At 43.9% G+C, this 20,057-nt stretch overlaps 1 long non-coding RNA gene across 1 annotated transcript; it reads right to left on the reverse strand.

Moving 5' to 3' along the window:
* Window positions 1-4,723: 4,723 nt before the first annotated feature.
* LOC310678961 lies at window positions 4,724-15,240 on the reverse strand. The gene is made up of 2 exons (XR_014512063.1): window positions 15,057-15,240; window positions 4,724-8,578 (listed from the first exon to the last, which is right to left on the reverse strand). It is a non-coding gene; the product is annotated as an uncharacterized lncRNA (long non-coding RNA).
* Window positions 15,241-20,057: the final 4,817 nt, after the last annotated feature.

Raw genomic sequence — 20,057 nt, forward strand, 5'->3', positions numbered from 1 at the left:
CTTATATTCTTTTCATTTTTATATCAGATTTTCTTCAAATTACATCTTACATTTCATTAATTTCCATATTGTTATCTCTTAACCTTTACTCTTGTGTTGTTGTTGTTGTTGTTGTTGTTGTTTTTACTCAAACCCTGCTAGTGAGTCCATTTCTTTACAACATTTCTGTAAATACAACATGAATTGTTCCCAGTCTTTTTAAAAGTCTTTATTGTCCCTGTCTCTGAGTCTTCCTGCGAGTTTCACCATTTCTGCGTATTCCATGAGTTTAACTTGCCATTCTTCTTTCGTTGGTATCTTATCATCTTTCCATTTGGGGGCTAGTAAAATTCTAGCCGCTGTTGTAGCGCACACGAATAGCTTCTTTTCTTTTGGCAATTCCTGCCTTATAGCGCAGGAATAATAATTTATTATTTATACCCTGACCACATGGCTGGGTTTCCCCAGCCACTCTGGGCGGCTCCCAACAGAATATTAAAAACATGATAAAACATCAGACATTAAAAACTTCTCTAAACAACTAAAGAGAAAAATGGCAAAGCTTTGATCACATTTGGATGATTGTATCTTGGCTTAATAACCTGAGATACAAATGAGACTTGCACCTTACACATGCAGCCAGTGACTTTATTCAGTAATGCATTCGTGGGCAAGAGTTCAAAGAGTCTGGAGGAGCTTTTCTGCTGGGATACATGTCTATTAGGATTCACGCTATATAGGGGAAATGCACCTCATCTTAGCTGTTCATCCTCTACTCAACCACCTGCTGCCACCCCAGCACCTCACCATCTCTCATCTAGCCACATTACTTGAAAACTCAGTGTGAGATGGTGAATAGCTGAGGCCCCATTCACTTCAAAGGCATACTCAGGAGCAATGTGGATAAAGAGCTCAGTATTAGGAGTGATGTGACTTGGAAAACAAGGCAAGCTGCAGGGCAACAGAGCAATGATGCTGCTGCATGTATGAGAGGGATGCCGTTGCTCTGAACCCCTCCATTGGAGGCTCAGGTTGTATATAAGTGTAAATAAACCATATATCATAAAGGCACCTCAGTCTCTGCTGTGCCTCATTTCCCAAAAGGAAACACATACCCTGGTAAGCACCTGGAACTCCCTGGAATCTTGGACTGCTGTGGAGATTGTGGGTGGCGTATAACAGTATGTTTGTAAGCACAGAATGGAAAATCAAGCTATGTGTTGCACTGCACACATAGCTTCAAAAAACTAGATTACACCCAGGGCATCAGAAGGGGAGGCAGCGACAGTTTGAATGCAGGTCAAAAACATTTAATTCTCTACTGACATTGTGCTCTGAAAAGAGATTACTAAATACCTATGTGTGAAATTATGAGAAAATATTAGTACTGTATGTGACATTTGCCAGGAACGCTCATGTCCCAGAAGGAAAAACCCTTAGTTGCTCTTCATCAAGTACATTTCATGTCTGATCTGTTAATTTGTCTGTCTTTGCTCTGAACTGACACAATTCCCCTTCATGTGCTACAGAGCTACCTGAAATATAAATTAAATCATGGCCCCTGCAGAATGCTTCATACATATTGCACAGTTACCAGACTGCGTGTGAGGTGAAATCACAGGGATGGTTTCGTCATCCTGCTCTTTAAAATGTCGTATTTAAGCCTGTTGTTGTGACTGACATTGGGACCCTAATGGAAATTCAGTGAATGAACGGCGTTGCTTATTTCTTCCAAACAGATTCTAAGTAGGTAGGGAAATGGATTCTCTGGGCACGCAAAAGGGGAATCCCTCAGTTTTTTCTTACTGGGTGGCTTCTCAAGTGTCTAACACTGCTCCATCTCTTATAGAACAATCTAAAAGTACATTTTAGGAAGTGGGTAGGAAGTGGGGGTTGGATTGGGCACCAGTCTCTGCCTGTGGGATCACACCAGCATCACTTTGCTAATGTCACTTTGCCTTTCCACCTGCCAAGCGGGCAGAAAACCAGCAGAAACCTGCAAGAGAGGACATTCCTGGGACAGAGAGGGGCTAAGCTGTCCCAGTATCCATTGGGTCCCAAGCTAGTCACATGGCCACCACATGACAGAATCAGGCCCAATCACCGTGCCAGACCCAGGGTGGCAGAGCAATCTGCCTGCCCCCCACTTTCTGCCCTGGGCAGCATGCTCAGCAGGGCTGTGGAGTCACTGGTGGATGTGCTGCTCCACCAAACCACACTTCATAACGCATGCTGTTTCATCTAAAAATGTGCCAACTCTGATACACAAAATCTGACTTAAAAAACAACAACACAATATAGATATTTATTGGGCCCCCTCAAATCAGATGCCCCCAAAGTGCCCACATCTCAGCTTACATCATAAACTTCAAGGCTGAAACCAAGGATACTCATTGTGTAAACATGTGGCTTTGCACATGAAATATGGGCAAATACACAGTGCGATTCTACAAATGCCAATTCACTGAGTTCTGGCTGCTGCTCTTTGAGCCTGTTGATGTTTCTGAGCACTTTTCAAAGGCAGCCCCACATGGAGCCTCTTGGGGAAAGGGAGAGGGGAATCTGAGTTGTTCTTCAGGCACAGGTGAGCCCTCCACTATCGCTGGCCATTGACCATGCTGGCTGAGCTATTGGGACTTGGAATCCAATAATAATAATAATAATTTCTTATTTGTACCCCGCCCATCTGGCTGGGTTTCCCCAGCCACTCTGGGCGGCTTCCAACAAAGATGAAAAATACACTAAAATGTCACATATTAAAAACTTCCCTAAACAGGGCTGCCTTCAGATGTCTTCTGAATGTCAGGTAGTTGTTTATCACTTTGACATCTGATGGGAGGGCGTTCCACAGGGCGGGCGCCACAACCGAGAAGAACCTCTGCCTGGTTCCCTGTAACTTGGCCTCTCGCAGTGAGGGAACCGCCAGAAGGCCCTCGGAGCTGGACCTCAGTGGACATTCAGAGATTTCCCATTCCATTCTTAAGGGAACAGCATACAACAAATTCCCTGTGCCTGAACACACACCTGTTTCACCATTGCCAGACAGGTTGCATTCAGTCTGGAAGGTCGTAAGTTGTTGGGGCCTAAATTACATGCATTGGGACTGAGAAGTAGCGTCAGGTGAAGGCTTCAAGGTCAAGTACTGGGGAACCGAGGCTCAAATTAAGCCCCGCTGCTGACTGACAATCCTCCAGTTGAGCTGTTCTCAGCATGATGGGGGGCAGGGAGAGAGTCAGGTAGAAAAGGAATATTAATAGAGGCCTTCTTCAAAGCACCGGATTGTTCTTTTCCATTTTCATTTTCTTTTGCCGAATACACTTTCTACATTTGTTACCCCTGCGCCTCATGGGCTTGTAGTTACTAATCCATCCCCGAGTTTTCTGAATTAGCAAGCAGCAATTATGCATGCTTTATTCGCTGAGTGTAAAAATGAATTCTTAACCTTTCAACTTGTGAGCAGAGGCTTTCCATTCAAAGCAGAGATTTGCCATATTATTAGCATTCTAGAGCAGGCGGCTGCTTGAAAACGGATGTGAAGACATTTTCTCTTTTTTACACATTTCTCCACATTTGAGAAACTAGCAGGGATGGGGAGCCAACAAAGGGAATCTAAACTGTAATGATAAATCTCCCCAATATTTTAAGCATTTAAGTTACTTCATGTCTCCATTTTGATTCATGTCCAGAGGCTGATTCTAAAAGGCCTTGGAAGTTCAAATAGTTCTTATCTATATGTTTTAAATGTCAAATGATTCTCGGGTACAGTAAAATTCATGAAGGAGCAATAGCGCCACCCAGTGACTGTTTACGTAGACAATTATATCAGAGTACCGTATTTTTTGCTCTATAAGACTCACTTTTTCCCTCCTAAAAAGTAAGGGGAAATGTGTGTCTTATGGAGCGAATGCAGGCTGCACAGCTATCCCAAAAGCCAGAACAGGAAGAGGGATTGCTGCTTTTGCTGCGCAGCAATCCCTCTTGCTGTTCTGGCTTCTGAGATTCAGAATATTTTTTTTCTTGTTTTCCTTCTCCAAAAACTAGGTGCGTCTTATGGTCTGGTGCGTCTTATAGAGCGAAAAATACGGTAAATCCCGCAAGTTACGTTTACAATGGCTGTTGGATTTTGTTGCAAACATATATGAGGAGGAGTCATGACAAACCGTCACGCACTGAAAAAATGCATGAGGTGTGTTGCAGAAATGGGTGGGGGGCAAAATGGAAGCTGGTTTGAGGGAAAGCGCATCAAACAGGAATATTTTTCAAGAAGCTATGGGATACCTACAGATTGCGGCTAACTCAACCCAGAGTGGGAGCTCTCTGGAGCCAGAGTAAGTGGTAATGTGCACAGGGGTTTTTTTCAGCTGAAACTCACAGGTGGGGTCCATTACTATTACCATTACCATTACAGTGGTACCTCGGGTTAAGAACTTAATTCGTTCTGGAGGTCTGTTCTTAACCTGAAACTGTTCTTAACCTGAGGTACCACTTTAGTTAATGGGGCCTCCCGCTGCTACTGGGCCGCCGTCAAGCGATTTCTATTCTCATCCTGAAGTGAAGTTCTTAACCTGAGGTACTATTTCTGGGTTAGCGGAGTCTGTAACCTGAAGCGTCTATAACCTGAAGCGTCTGTAACCCAAGGTACCACTGTATAAGAGAACAAGGGAGGCATTCAGGGTGAGTTCTGGCACCTCTTTTTCTAGAAAAATAGCAGTGCACACAGCCAAAGAGTCAAGACTCTAGCACAGAGCTTTCCAATCTTTTCATGTTGGTGACACACTTTTTAGACATGCATCATTTTGCGACACAATAATTCAGTTTTACTAGCAAACCAGGAGTAGTGAGGGGAGTGTTTGCGCGACACACCTACACACTGCAGCTGACACACTAAACTGTCGCAACACACAGTTTGGAAAACTCTGCTGCTCTAGCACATACAACATAACAATGCACATAAAGCCACAGCAAATAACCAGAACAGAAGGCCATATTTAGGGTTGCCGTGAGTTTTGTTTTCCTTGCATGTCTGTTAGATATTTTTTTAAGGGTTTGGTGTCAGATTTTGTTTTTGAAATGTTTTAAATGTATTTGGTACATGCTGCCCAGAAAACTGTATATTATGGGGTGCCATACAAATGCCATTATTAATCATCATCATCATTTTCAGGCAGACCACAGTAGAAGGCAGATTGCTGGATTGGTTCAGAATTGTTTGAGATGAGGCAAGAAATAAAGATTCTGTTACGTGCAAGACTAGATTATTGATGCATCACAAATGATAATCCTGTGTGTTTTTGGAGGCAGGAAAGGCTTAAAGGAAAAAAGATAAAGCCTGGTTCTATGACAGTTCATTGGCCAATTGGTCTGTACCAACCCATACCTATGGGCTGCTGGAATGTTTGCAGAGAATGCTGGATTAGCTAAACCTTAATCTGATCCACCAAAGCCATTATTATTATTATTATTCTTGCATACGCAATATAACTTTGCAGTTGCCAGAAGCGACACCTCAATGCCTTCCCTATGTAATGCACCAGGAAGACTTTGGGCATCACATGGCAGGACAGATGCTCAAACAAAGATGTGTTCTCCCAAGGCCATATCCTGTTTGCACCTCTGTCTCAGCAATGGATGCTGGCTTGGTCGTGGAAGATGGCAGAATCCCCAAGGATGGGCTCTGGGAGCAGCTGGCTTCAAGCGCCAGGCCTGTTGGCAGACCAACTCTGTGTTACAAAGACATCTGCAAATGTAACATGAAGGCTGGTGACTTTAACCCCAACCATATGGAAATCCCTTGCAAATGACCACAGTGGTTGGAGGTAGACAGTCAAGTAATTGTATCCACAGCAGTGACCACAGGAGGAACGACTGCTGTAGGTAATTAAGTGTAGGTAATTAAAAAGGAGGATTTATTGCAAAAACAAAAAGATAGCTCCGGAGGGCTCTGACAAAGCCTCCGGCATCACTACTCAAGATGACCCTTCTGAAGACTCCTTCCGGCATCGCCAGAAAACATTGAACTTACAATCCTTACGTCTCTTGTTTTGCTTCATATCTAGCAGCCCTCCCATTAGCCAATTCTTTGGACTTAGTGGATCAGCTTTAACATCTTCATTTTATGAGAGGCTGTCTCTGAATCTATTCGTTCCTATTTGTGCTTCCGGTGAGCTTTGGCTGTGTTCTAGCCTGCTCTCAGCTACTGCCTTATCAGCCTGCCCGTCAAGGTCAGGAAGAGCCAAAGTCTGCAGCTGCCACCTCTCCTCTGCCTGACTCACATCAAAGCCTCTCTGTTCCTGGCTGCTTTCTGCACTTGGCTGCAAACCTTCGCTTGGAGCTGGCTCGTTCCTGACAGCCATGGTGCAGCTGTATGGGCAAAAGTGGATGCCTTCACCTGCTCCGCCTGCAACAAACCATGTCTCTCCCACATTGGTCTCTACAGCCACTGCCATAGCTGCAACCTTCTAACAGTTTGACTTCACCCGCAAAGGAGCACTCTTCCATTTCCTCCTGAGAAAAGATAGATGCCAACAACAGTAGCTAGCCAAGGGGTGAGAAGCCTATGACACTCTGGATGTTGATGGACTATAACACCTATATAGCCTGATCATTGGTCAGGCTGGCTAGGGCTGATGAGATCTGGACTCCAGTAACTTATGAAAGCCCACAAGTTTCCCACTCCTGAGTTAAAGAGAACCTGAGGATGCATCTTGCGTCATATATTGTAAGCATGCTTGCTGTCAGGGAAGGGACTGAACAGCAGGGCTGAGAAGTTTCCCCTCGGTCTGTTTGGCTCCTCTCGGAAGGGGAGGGAGAGGGAGAAGGTTCACACACACACCCTTGTCTCCAGCAGTTTCAGGAGGAGAAGGAGACAGGGCTGATTTACAGCCGAGTGAAGAAATGCCTAGTTATGAGATAGTGGAGAAAAAGGGGGAAGTGAGAGAGCAGCCAGCAGAGACTTCCTTGGAGAGTCTGGGAGATCCTCCTTCTCCAAGAGCTTGTCGGTCCCTCCGTAGGTGCTCAGGATATTGTTGGGGGCAGAAGAGGAGCGACTCAGAGTAGCCAATGTCTCCTCTGCATGTAGACATGGATTCTTTGTCTTGCAACCAGATGACTGAATAATAAAAAAAAAAAACCAGAAAATACGAACTGCTTCTTCTTGCCTCTGATGCTACAGGGGGAGGAGAGGGTCCTCCACACCTGACACCTGCAGACTATGAAGATTCTTGTTTCGTTTTGTTTTTGTTTTAAAAGGTAGGCAAGTCAAAAGTGAAGTCTACTTATCTCAGCATAAACATGATCAATGGCAGAGTGCTGCCCTGATGGAGCTCAGCTGGTCCAGTTTTTACAGCATGACTCATCTCCCCCGCTCTAAATGCTATCAATGTGAAGAGGTGTAAAAGCCTCCTGCGTTTTTACCATTGATTGAAACCATTGATTAAAAGAGATGGCGCAGGCTGTAAAGAACCCTTCCGAAAATATGTTTGCGTGACCATGAGAAGACGCATTCCGTAAGCCCAACATAGTCTTATACGCTAAGACATTTGGTCCATTTATCCCAGTACTGCCTGTGCATTGATCAAACTCAGATCTTTCCCAGCCATGCCACTTTCAACCTATGAGGTTAGGGAGTGAATGTAGGTCAAGCTGCATAGGAAGCATGTTTTCTGATATTAAGGTCACATCTATACCATACCAAAGGAGTCTTATACCACTTTAACAGTCATTAAAGGTAAAGGGAACCCCTGACCATTAGGGCCAGTCATGACCGACTCTGGGGTTGTGGCGCTCATCTCGCTTTATTGGCCGAGGGAGCCGGCGTACAGCTTCCGGGTCATGTGGCCAGCATGACTAAGCTGCTTCTGGCGAACCAAAACAGCGCACGGAAATGCCGTTTACCTTCCCGTCGGAGTGGTACCTATTTATCTACTTGCACTTTGACATGCTTTCGAACTGTTAGGTTGGCAGGAGCTGGGACTGAGCAACGGGAGCTCACCCCGTTGCGGGGATTCGAACCGCCGACCTTCTGATCAGCAAGTCCTAGACTCTGTGGTTTAACCCACAGTGCCACCCGCATCCCTCATTAACAGTCATTAGGTCTCCCCAAAAATCCCGGGAAGCATAGTTTGTGGAAGGTTCTGACCTCACAGACCTACAGTTGTCAAGCCCCCTTAACAAATCACAGTTCCCAGAATCCTTTGTGGCTGCTAAAGTGGGATAAGAGCTCTTCAAATGTATAATGTAGGTGTGACTTTTAAACAATGGCCTTTTTCTGAAAGCTCAGACGAGGTCGCTTCCAGGTGATCTGTTTATTGTGCATTCCTCCTGATTTTTTGTGGGGAGAGTAGATTATTATGCCAATTCTTTACTGAGGAGTTATTTGCTTGTGAGGAGGTTAGCTGATGCTGCAGCAAGCAAATGTTACCCCACAATTTCTATGGCATTTCCCCCATCACTTTCATTTTTGCAAAATGTCCAATCTTTCGGTGAAGCAGGTTTGTACAGAAGAGCTCTGAATCGACTTCAATTGTGCATCCTGAATTTGCTGGTACCTGAAAATAGAGACAGTCCGGAAGCACAGTTCAGGTGCCCACAGCTGTAATACCTGGAAGATAAATGAACCAATCAAGCTGGATTAATTCATTTCAAGGAAAGGTTATTGGAAAGGCAGCAACTGCTTAATGGTAATTCATGCAGGTTAATCTAACCATTCACTACAGCAAAGGGGCTTTGTGTGCTAATGGGAGGTTTGGTGTCAATGTGAAATGGGGTTCATCTGAAGGCAATGTTACAGCACTGCTTGCAATTTTCCATTCAGAAATTAGGTTTATCAACATGGTTAATAGCCTTAGTCCTGTGCTACAGATTCCATCATAGCTGACCATTGTCCATGCTTGCTGGGGTAGATCGGAGCTGGAGTCCAGTTATGTCTGGAAGGCACCACACTGGCAATCCTGACCAAATCTGATGAAGCATTCTAGAGAACTCAAAAGCTTGTGCATTATTTGGTTTGACATGGTTGGCATAATAAAATGTATTGCCCTCACATGAATGTTGAGATATATCTTATGGGCCTGACATCTACCTTCTGTTTTTGAGATAGGAGAGGTATCACCAGGGCCAAGAGGATGACAGCATGATTAACATGGAGCATCAAAGATACTATTACAGACAAGAAGGCTTGCTTTAGAAAATGGAAGCCTTGTGCATATGAAGAGAATGAAAAAGAACACAAACCGTTGAAGAAGAAAGCATGGCTTCTGCAATAGCAAATTCTGTCTCATTAACCCAGAGGTTTTTTTTAGTGTCGTCGAGTATATAGATAGAGATGATCACATCGACATTGTGTACTTGGACTTTCAAAAAGTACCACATCAAATACACTTGAGTAAGTTTAGCAGCCAGGGAATATGATGAGTACAGGCAATGACTGATTTAGGTGCATCCGAACAACATGCAATTGTGCGCACGTGCATGGCGCCAAACCCAGAAGTAGCCCCAAAATGTCATAAAAACATCACAAAAAGGGGCAGAACGGAGTTGAATGGGCTTACGCATGTTCCACCGATGCACACAAGGGTCCAGAATGTAACACCCGTGCAAAACAAGGATTGCTTGTAGTTCACTTGTGGAGCATTAAATGATTACAAAAGAAGAAGCAAAGAGTTGGAATATATGGCCAGTTTTCCCAGTGGAGGGATGAAGATGTCTTTCAAGAATCAGTATGGGGACTTGTTCATAAATGATTTAGAGGTAGGGGTAAACAGATAAGTAGCCAATGAGACTGATTGTTCAGGTTGATTGCAAGCGGATTATAAAGATCTCCAAACATATCACTCCAAACTGGATGGTAACATGGAAAGTGCTGTTCAGGGTAAGCAAGCATGAGGTGATGAAAATTGTGGCAAAAACAACCACCTGGCAGTGACTGACTAGGAATGAGCCCTTAGATAGCTTGATGAAGATGTAGAACCAGTTTTTTTGCAGCTGTGAAAGAGGCAAATAATTTGTTGCATGTATTTGCATGCAATGTCCACTTTGGTCCTAATATCCATCGTAGTCATGTGCCCTACTTTACAGATGACAGTCCTCTCTTTGAAGATGCCTATTTGAGGACTGTCCCATCCATATCTGGTTAAAAAACAGGAGAGCAGAAAGCGGGAGAGCAGAATCCTTGAAGTTGTTCATCAACAGTTAGCAGTACCTGGGTAGCAGATTGGGCAGACCTGGACACAGTATTCCACCCTATGTTGAGATGCATTACATTTCTATTTTCAGTCATGATTCCTAAATTTGTGTCTCTACCTATAAATTACCATCTGCAATTTTTATGCAAAGTGGTCTCCTCTTTTTTGGTGAGGCATAACTGTTTGTTTTAATAATAGCTGCCAAATAGTGATTTCTTTCAGTTTCACAGCATCCCTTCTTCATAGATTAAAAGCTGAATTGGTAACCACAAAACAGTAGAACAGAGAAATATTACAGAGGACACAATGTTTAAAAGGAAGTTTTCCAGGGTTCTTTGTTACACAGTTATTGACTGCAGCGATTGCATTGTCGGTGTCTCATTTTCTGAACTACGTCTCTTGAAGATGAACCTGTAAGGCCTGTTTGTCTTAATGACAGCATGTTTGCACAACACCTGTGCCAACTGCAGAAGTATCTTTACTGCATTGAAGTGCAATGGAATCTATTGTGCTTCATGTCAACTTCACAATGATAAGTGCCATTAATGGTATGGTGCACATAAATATCTGCCTGGAATACCTCAGCAGTATTCCAATAGCAGGCCTATAGGTTAACAGTAGAAGAGGAGAATCATAAACGAGGGAGGAAAAATCACCTATAATGCATACATATCCCAGCCAGCAGGTGGCAGCATTATACCTTTCATATAACTGCTGTGTTGCTAATATGGCTCTCTCAACATTCAGAAAAATATAAGAGACTTTCTCCCGTTGATGCTGATGAGAGAATGAGTTGATGGTGCATAAAATGCCTGCTTATATTGACTGTTCATCTCTCGGCTATCTTCCTTTATTCATTCATTAAAAGAAAAACAAAATGGATACTTCAGATCATATCAGATTTTTCTTTTGCTGCCAGGCGTAAGACTAACCTATTTTCGTGTCCATTTGCAAGAAAACAGCTGCACACTCTTTTCATTGATGCCACTTTGCCTCGGATTTTAATGCTCCTGTCAAAAGGTATGCAATATACATTGAAATGATGCTCTGTTGCTTTTCTGCCGTCACAAGGTATTCGTGTACATGAGGAATTTATGTGATAAACACATTCATGGTGGAAAGTTGCATTTATCACAGTCATATTGGCGTTTGAGCTCTGTCAAGCTGGGGGTTCCGTTCACCTCTTCATTCAAAATGGAACAATTGCCTCTGGAGCAAAGAGGCATGGGAACATAAGAAAAACTCTGTTGGATCATCTGGCTCAGTACCCTATTCTCACAGTGGGACACCAGATCCCCATGGGAATCCTGCAAAAAGGACTTGAGCTCAATGGACCTCTCCCACTCATGCTTCCCTGCATCGTACCTCTGATCCTGGGAGTAAGGTAAAAGTAAAAGGTAAAGGACCCCTGGATGGTTAAGTCCAGTCAAAAACGACTATGGGGTTGCAGCGCTCATCTCGCTTCAGGCCGAGGGAGCCAGCATTTGTCCACAGACAGCTTCCCGGGTCATGTGGCCAGCATGACTAAACCACTTCTGGCGCAATGGAACACCATGATGGAAACCAGAGTGCACGGAAACACCATTTACCTTCCCCCACAGCGGTACCTATTTATCTACTTGCACTGGTGTGCTTTAGCAGGAGCTGGGACAGAGCAATGGGAGCGCACGCAGACATGCGGATTTGAACCACCAACCTTCTGATCGGCAAGCCCAAGAGGCTCAGTGGTTTAGACCACAGCGCCGCCAGCAAGAATGACTAGTAGTCACTAGAAAAGGGGCCATTTGGACTGATGGAAACAAATAGGAAATGGGAGAGTGATAGATAGCATCCAGTGAAAGGTCATCTGAGCTTCAGTGCATCCACCGTTATTTATCCCAGCACATAACTAAGGCATAGGAATTTAAATGAATGTCTGCAGCAGAAAAAACAAAACCAAAACAAGAGTGACAGCATAATCCTGAGCATATTTACTTGTAATCAAGGCTCGCTGTATTCAGTGTAGATGTGCTTAGGGTTATAGCCTCAGGCAATTCTTTTTATTAAGTTTCTCTCTTCCTTCCCCTGGCATAGGGACGCGGGTGGCGCTGTGGGTTAAAGCCTCAGTGCATAGGGCTTGCCGATCGAAAGGTCGGCGGTTCGAATCCCCGCGGCGGGGTGCGCTCCCGCTGTTCGGTCCCAGCGCCTGCCAACCTAGCAGTTCGAAAGCACCCCTGGGTGCAAGTAGATAAATAGGGACCGCTTACTAGCAGGAAGGTAAACAGCGTTTCCGTGTGCGGCTCTGGCTCGCCAGAGCAGCGATGTCACGCTGGCCACGTGACCCGGAAGTGTCTTCGGACAGCGCTGGCCCCCGGCCTCTTTGAGTGAGATGGGCGCACAACCCTAGAGTCTGTCAAGACTGGCCCGTATGGGCAGGGGTACCTGTACCTTTTACTTTACTTCCTTCCCCTGCCCCACCCCTGATAACCCTTTTCAGTATCCCGAATCACCATGTCATTTGATCACACATTTGATCTCAAAATAAGCTTTAAGGATTTGCTGTGGCTCAGGCTTTGGTGCATAAAAATCCCAATGCAGAATACTATGGCATTCTCCAAGGAGCCAAAGCAAATAATCAAATGCTATATTTACATATAGTAGCAAAACGAGGATATAGCTCTCCCTATGTAAATCCTTTGGCCCGTTATCTAACCAAGACGGCTACGCAGTAAATCTATCATGAATACTATTTTTAAAAGAGAAATATACATTGCTAGTGAAGCTGAGTCATCTGAAAACACTATTGATACATATTAGAAGCACAGACAAATGCTGTGTGTCAAAGATCCCACAAACTAAACCCAGCAAACTCAGACTTCCTGGCTCTTATCCTAAACAGATACAGCACAGCACAGAGGGACTAAAAGCACAGTCCAGTAAGGGATTCTCATGAGCAAACACAACGGAAACAAATGAGAGTTGCATGAGAGGCACTATCGCTTTTTTACATCACTTCTGAGAAATGCCAAGGAGGATTCCATTCACATCATAAAGGATGCTGCAAGACTGGCAAAATAGGGTTAATACAGGGAAACAGCTGAAGCTCAGTGGCAGAGTAGAAAGTCCCCTGTTCAATCTCCAGGGAAAGCTGGGAGATTTCTGATCTCTGTGTGAAATCCTGAAGAGCTGCTACCGGTCATCATAGACTGAGGATTGGGAACCTGTGGCCCTCTAGACTACAGCCCCCATTACCCTGCTGATTGGCCATACTGACTGGGGCTGATAGGAGTTTGAGTCCAACAGCATTTGGGAGGTGTCACTCCTGGTGTGGACAATACTGAGCTAGATAGTGGTCTGACTCAGTATAAGAAAATAAGAAGTGCCTGCTGGATCAGGCCTATGGCTCATTTAGTCCAGCATCTTGTTCTCACAACAGATGAGATAGCTCTGGGAAGATTGCAAGAAGTACCTGGGTGCAATAGCACTCTCCGCTTCTGCGCTGTGCAGATGGATTCAGACAAGCTGGACTCCACGGCCTGCTTCAGCTACATTTCTCAGGGACATTGATGCCCACATGGACCACAACAATGGACATCTTCCCCAGCACCTTGGTATTTAATTGAGATGACTCATGGCATCTGCAGTGTTCACTGAAGACCTCGCTTAGGCAGCTCTTTCAGATTCTCTAGGCCATCCACTTTAGTCTTGATGGGAGTTATTCTGCGGGTCCCGAGAGCCCAAGCACAAAGCCAGAAGCAGGGCCAGTCCACCAATGAGGCAAGGTGAAGGAATCGCCTCAGGTGGCAGAATACACAGGGGCAGCAGATCCCAATGTAGATCTTTATTTGCCCCCCTTGTTTCTGACGCAGGTCTTCACTCACTGCTTCTTCCATGGTGGGGAAGCACCATTTTTTGGTTCGCCTCAGAGGCCACAATATCTTGGGCCTGCCCAGTAGGAACATGATCATAGAAATTATGCCCTGTGAAAAATACTGGATTGCCCCTCACCCAGCTGCTGTCTATTTTTCCTTTTGCAAATTATTTCTCTCCCATTTGCATTGTGAGCAAAAGAGTTTATACTCCTCAAGGTTCTTCTTGCCATAGTTAGACTGGAAGAGTTTACTAGGCTCTGCTGCTGTGGTTGTGACACTCCATCACCAGAGTGCTGTTGTACCTTCAAGATCCTACTTCTGCAGCTTCTTCCTTGCCTGTTGAGATCACTGTTATTCCATTTCCCAATCTCAGTTCAAAATCAGGAAGCAGCAGCCAAAACAACAGTGGAAGGATGGAGTGGGGAAGCAAGCTATAAACATATAAAGGGCCATGGAAAATGCCAAAAACAGCGACTATTGCTTTACTTGAACTAGTTTTCAACATAGCAGCAGCTATTTAGCCTTTCTCTGGTAGTATTGGGGATTCCCCAAGAGTGATGGACTTCCTGGCATTGAAAGAAGAAATGGCACCACATGCAGCTCATGGCTTCCCCCAAAGAATCTTGGGAACTTAAGTTTATTAAGGGGGCTGAGAACTGTACTTCTGCAAGGGGTGAACTACAGATCCTGGGATTCTTTGGAAGAAACCATGCATTTTAAATGTGGACGTGTGTGGATGTGACCACAGTCCTGGAATTGGCAAAGGAATGCTGGCTTTGTTTCATGATCTTTGTACAAAGCATTCCAAGATTGTTTTTGCAAAATCTTAAAGGAGCTTCCTTTACGGGGAAAGCATTGGGCGTCTGCGAGCATTAAACACACACACACACACACACACACATGCACATACACACCCCAGTGACATTTGTTTTGATTAACACTAAAGGAGAAATTATAAGCTCCTGTTAACAGCTACCAAAATAGAAACCCACAAGCAATTTTTTTTTAAAAAAAAAAGAATTGTAGCTGTTTCTGACTTACTTACATTGTGATGGCTCTTCCCTTCCCCAGGGGCCTTCTGCTGATTCCCCTCTCCTCCCCAACTCCTGTTTGTTTATTTATAGCTGTCTCCAGAAGGAAAGACATAAGAATTTGTACTATCTTTAGAACATAATTCTGTCACACATTTCAGGAAGCAGCCACGCTTCATATTCATTGGCTCCTTTTCAAACCCCACCTTAGAGAGGTTATTAATCCTTTCATTCTCAGAGAGCAAACGGACTTGTTGGTTCACGTGAGAGATATGCGGAGACGAAAGGCCTTGAAAGGTAGAAATGCTATCTCAAGTCAATTCTGCCCTCTATTAAAAAAAGAGAGAGACCTGTTTTAGAGTGAAAGGATAGACAGAGCATCTGAAACCACACCTAGCTTACAAATCAAATGCAACCGTGACTCACGGTTCTTTTAATTTTGCTTCTGGAAAATACACACAGAGACATGCATGCGTGCATTTCCACTGCAAGATTAGGGTGACACTGGAGGCAAATTCTGAGGTTTTAATTAAGGCTTCACCTAACGCAGCAGCTGGAAATGGGAGGTACGGCCTTTTAGAAAATGAGCACAGGAGCAATCTGGTAACTGAGTGATGCCTGCTGTGGAGAAGGGGTGTTCTGAGCATGTCTCTGCCCTCGAGAGCTTATTGGTTTCCTCAAAGTGTGGGCAACATTGCCTGCAAAGTCCCTAACTGGTGGGCTTTGAAACTGTTTCTATGGATACTTGGGTGGGGGGGAGTAAGCCACCATTGTAATGCCATTTGGGTGGCATTACAAACAAGATTTTCCAAACAGGCTTTACCCAGGGCAAAAAAGCTGGCTAGCTCCCCTGTGGCTCTGGCACTAGTTTACGGACATTTATTTCCTCATCCATGTCCGTAAACTAGTGCCATAGCCACAGGGGAGCTAGCCAACTTTTTTGCCCTGGGTAAAGCCTGCAGAGGGGTGCCACTGAGGCTCCCAGTCTGTGTGTGTATGTACACAAATGCGTGTGGGGTTTGTGTGCGCCAAACTGGGTCTTTGACCCAGGTGAAATAAAGCCTAGTTTTGCCTCTGCGGTACAACTTTCATAATAGAATTTAAAGTCCAAGGAAGTTAGATTCTAATGACATGACTTTAATCTACGTTACAAATTGTGCTGATGGATGTCTCGTGGTGAGTGACCACAGATGGGCCTAGTTCATTCCCAGCAGCAAACTATGAGTATGAACAAGGCAAAGGCTGACGTGAAGCAACTATAAGTGTCATAATGATGTTGAAGGGAATTTTAATGTCAAGGCAACTGGATCTGTGCCTGGGTTGTCTGCTGGAAGTAGGGCATCAGCAAGAGGACAAGACAAGGCAAGTATCTTGCCAACCTCAAAGAAGGTGTGGTCTGCTAAAATAAACCAACTGGATAGGTCAATATCCTTGCCAAGAGTTACCAAGTACCAAACAATTTTGTAGATGACACATTTACACCCTCATAAAAATGTCATTTCTTCCATTTCTTGGTTTATCAGTTATTTTTCTACTCCACCCGTGTCATCACACTAATTATAGTGGTCAAGGAACTTATGAAGACAATTCCAGAAGCTAAATCATCTCCCCAGACTTCCTCCAGGTTCAACACACATGTGAACACCCTCTCAGAAGTTAGAAAGTAAGAGCTGCATGCTGGTGAGACTCAGCTTTATGTTTCTTTTCCTTTTTTTAATGTGATACAGGCTGGCACTTCATGAAGTGCCTGACATAATACAGAGTTTGGATGAAAGCCAGATGACTGCAAATCAGAGAGGAGTGGGGAGTTTTGCTGCAGCTAAAAAACAAACACCAGCACACTCCATATATTGATAGCCGCTGTGTTTTGTCATCCCAGACAAACATTTCACATATAGGCAATATGCCCTCTTCCTATTGCATATTTTTAGACCAGGGGTGCCTATCCTGAACTGGACTCCCAAGCATATTCTCCTGACCCACCGCAACCTCACTAAGTTTGTCATAAGCAGCAGAAGGTGGGAGACATTAAGTAGACATGGCACTGTCCAGTGGTTTGATGGCAACGCAAACTTCATCCTTGCCAGTCATCACATTTGTCATTTGATAAGTGTAGAGGGGCTGATGACTCCCTCCTTTCAGCTGATCTACATGGATCAACAGAGGAGGAAGTGGCTGTGTGTCCTGCACAATTGTGTGTGTAAGAGAGAGTTATTGGTGTGCTGGCTACACCCAGTTTCGTTCATGGAGCTGCAGGAAAGTTGGTCAGGTGTGAAGGCAGTCAATGGGCCCAAAACAAGTTAGTCACTCCAGTCTAGGCTCTTATTAGATTGCTGATTTGAGTAATAAAATGTTTTAGCCATGCTGAGTAGAGAAAAGACACACACACACTCAAAGTACTTCAAGCAAAGCTGCAATTAAAGTAGTTCTGGAAATCGCATATTTCTCCGACTTCTTTCCCAGTAAAGATGAAACAATGGAAAACAGACAAACAAACAACTGGCAAGCATCAATGAATAAGGGATTCCCCCCCCCCCCCAAAAAAAGGTTGGTTTACTGACCAGATGGCTTTTTAAAGGCAGATTTTGTCCCTATGCTAACGTCTACTGTCCTCATGGGGGGGGGGAATGAAATATTTATTGTCATTTTACATAACTCAAATATGAAACTGAGCTGAAGCCCTAAAATATATGATACTCTTTTATTACAACCATTGGTGCTGGAAACTTAGTAATTCCTGTTTGTCTATAGTTAACGCAATTCCTGTTCTCCCCCCCTTCACTGTTCCGATATCCTATCATAGGTTGCCAAGAGGAGCAGTACACATAATTTCACCTGCAGCTGTTAATGGAATTAAGCCCTTTCTTTAATCTCGATCAAAACATTTTTCTCACCATTTTAGAAATATTAAAGCATCAAATTAATAGGTGAATTGTGAACTTGACAGGTTAGGTTTGGGGTTTTTTTTAAAAAAAAAAATCAAACTCTATTGGTAAGTTTGATTTATATTGTTAAACATTTGAGGAATGACTAGACAGACAAACCTTTCTCTTGAAGGCTCCACCTCCATGAGCAGCAAAGGGTGTTCCTCTCTTACATCTGAGCTCATGGAGGCTTTGTGTAATACTCTGTGCCGAGACTTGGAAATAACTTGTTGAACATTTGAAAGACCAGCCTTACAAAAAAAATTTTTTTTAAAATCAGCAAATAAGAGGATTACAGAAAACGATTGTTTCCTATAGATAAAAAGTGTCAGATTTGTAGAAAGAAAACTTGTTTTTACTCTTTTGCAAGGTTTCCCCTTGGGCTACAAGCCACCACATTTTACTTGCTGCTAAATCACAACCAAGAATAGATCCTGACAAAGCAATACTTCCAAGCACTCATTTACTCAAAGCTGGATCTGCAAAAGCTGACTCACCAAGTTTGTAATATCCTGTAGAAGTATGCAAGGAGTGTCAAATAACTGGCTCAAGAATTGTCATTAGTCAAAGGACTGACTAGGTTCTTTGCATACCAGCCTACAAAAGCCACATCACTATTACTGTCAAGGTGGTGAAGTCTTTCGCCTTTCTTCTCAAGACTTTGGGGCAGATCCTCTGGGAGCTGATGACAATGTTTCAGGGATCCTAAGGGAGATAGAGCCTTACTCCCTATATACAGCCATACCCATTAGCAAAAGGTGGCTGGATTTCATAACTCCTGGCATCACACTACATTGGATTAAGTGGAGCAAAGAGTGACTCTCCCCACACTGTCCCATCATTCCAAACCAACTGGGGAAGAAGTTACATAAAGAAAAATTGCTGCTTTAAAAAACCGCCAACACTAACCTTTATTTTCATGTTGCATAAAATCACGTTATTAAAATAGTCAGAGGAAATCAACAACAGACATTAACTAAACAGTGTGGCTATTTTGTTGGCAATGATATGCTAGCAAGATGGAAATAATAATAATAATAATAATAATAATAATAATAATAATATACCCCCATCTGGCTGGGTTTCCCCAGTCACTCTGGGCGGCTTCCAACAAAATATTAAAAATACAATAAAACATCAAACATTAAAAACTTCCCTAAACAGGGCTGCCTTCAGATGTCTTCTAAAAGTCAGATAGTTCTTCATTTCCTTGACATCTGATGGGAGGGCATTCCACAGGGCGGGCACCACCACCGAGAAGGCCCTCTGCATGGTTCCCTGTAACTTCGCTTCTCTCAGGGAACCGCCAGAAGGCCCTCAGAGCTGGACCTCAGAACAATGGGGGTGGAGATGCTCCTTTAGGTATACTGGGCCGAGGCTGTTTATATACAGTGATGTGGGTGGGACAGGGAGGAATGTACACTCTTTCCTAAACCTCTCCAAACCACAGCTCCACACCCCACTGTTGATGCAACTTTACACCAACCCCAGAACTAGAGGGATTTAAAGCAAACCAACAGCCCTGCCCTGGAGTTGATGACATCACCACAACACAGCATAGGCTATGGTGTAACTCAATACCCAACTGCTACACATTACCAGTTTCTGTTGTGTGCCAGGAGCTCCTAAACAGGCACCTCACAGCTGATGGGGCAGAGGGTGAATCCTGGAGTTGCTTTGCAGATAAATATCCACAGTAAATTATTTACTTTGTTTACTTAATTATTTACTTAAAAAATCTCAGTGATGAAAAATAGGAATGAAGGGTCTGGGCTAGTTGAAGCAATTTTTTAATTTTTAAAAAAATTAAATTAAAAAGCATCTGAGTTGATTGACCACAGCTGTTCTTCATGCTACACAACAGTTCCCTGTCAACAAACGTGCCTGGAAAAATTGTCTCTTGACCAAAAGGCCCCAAAGTTGGGATTTACTGTGGTGGAAGTCATGAGCAAAACATTGTTTAGTGTGCATTTACCCTAATATACATATTTTGGTATGCATTTTGCCTAATATACAACTTTTGCAAAGCAAATTACTCGCAAGAAAAGGGAAAAGTTGACAGCTATGCCTGGTGGGGGGAGCTGCGCTGGT

This window comes from Podarcis tiliguerta, assembly GCF_965153285.1.
Source record: "Podarcis tiliguerta genome assembly, chromosome: 5".
Lineage (NCBI taxonomy): Eukaryota > Metazoa > Chordata > Lepidosauria > Squamata > Lacertidae > Podarcis > Podarcis tiliguerta.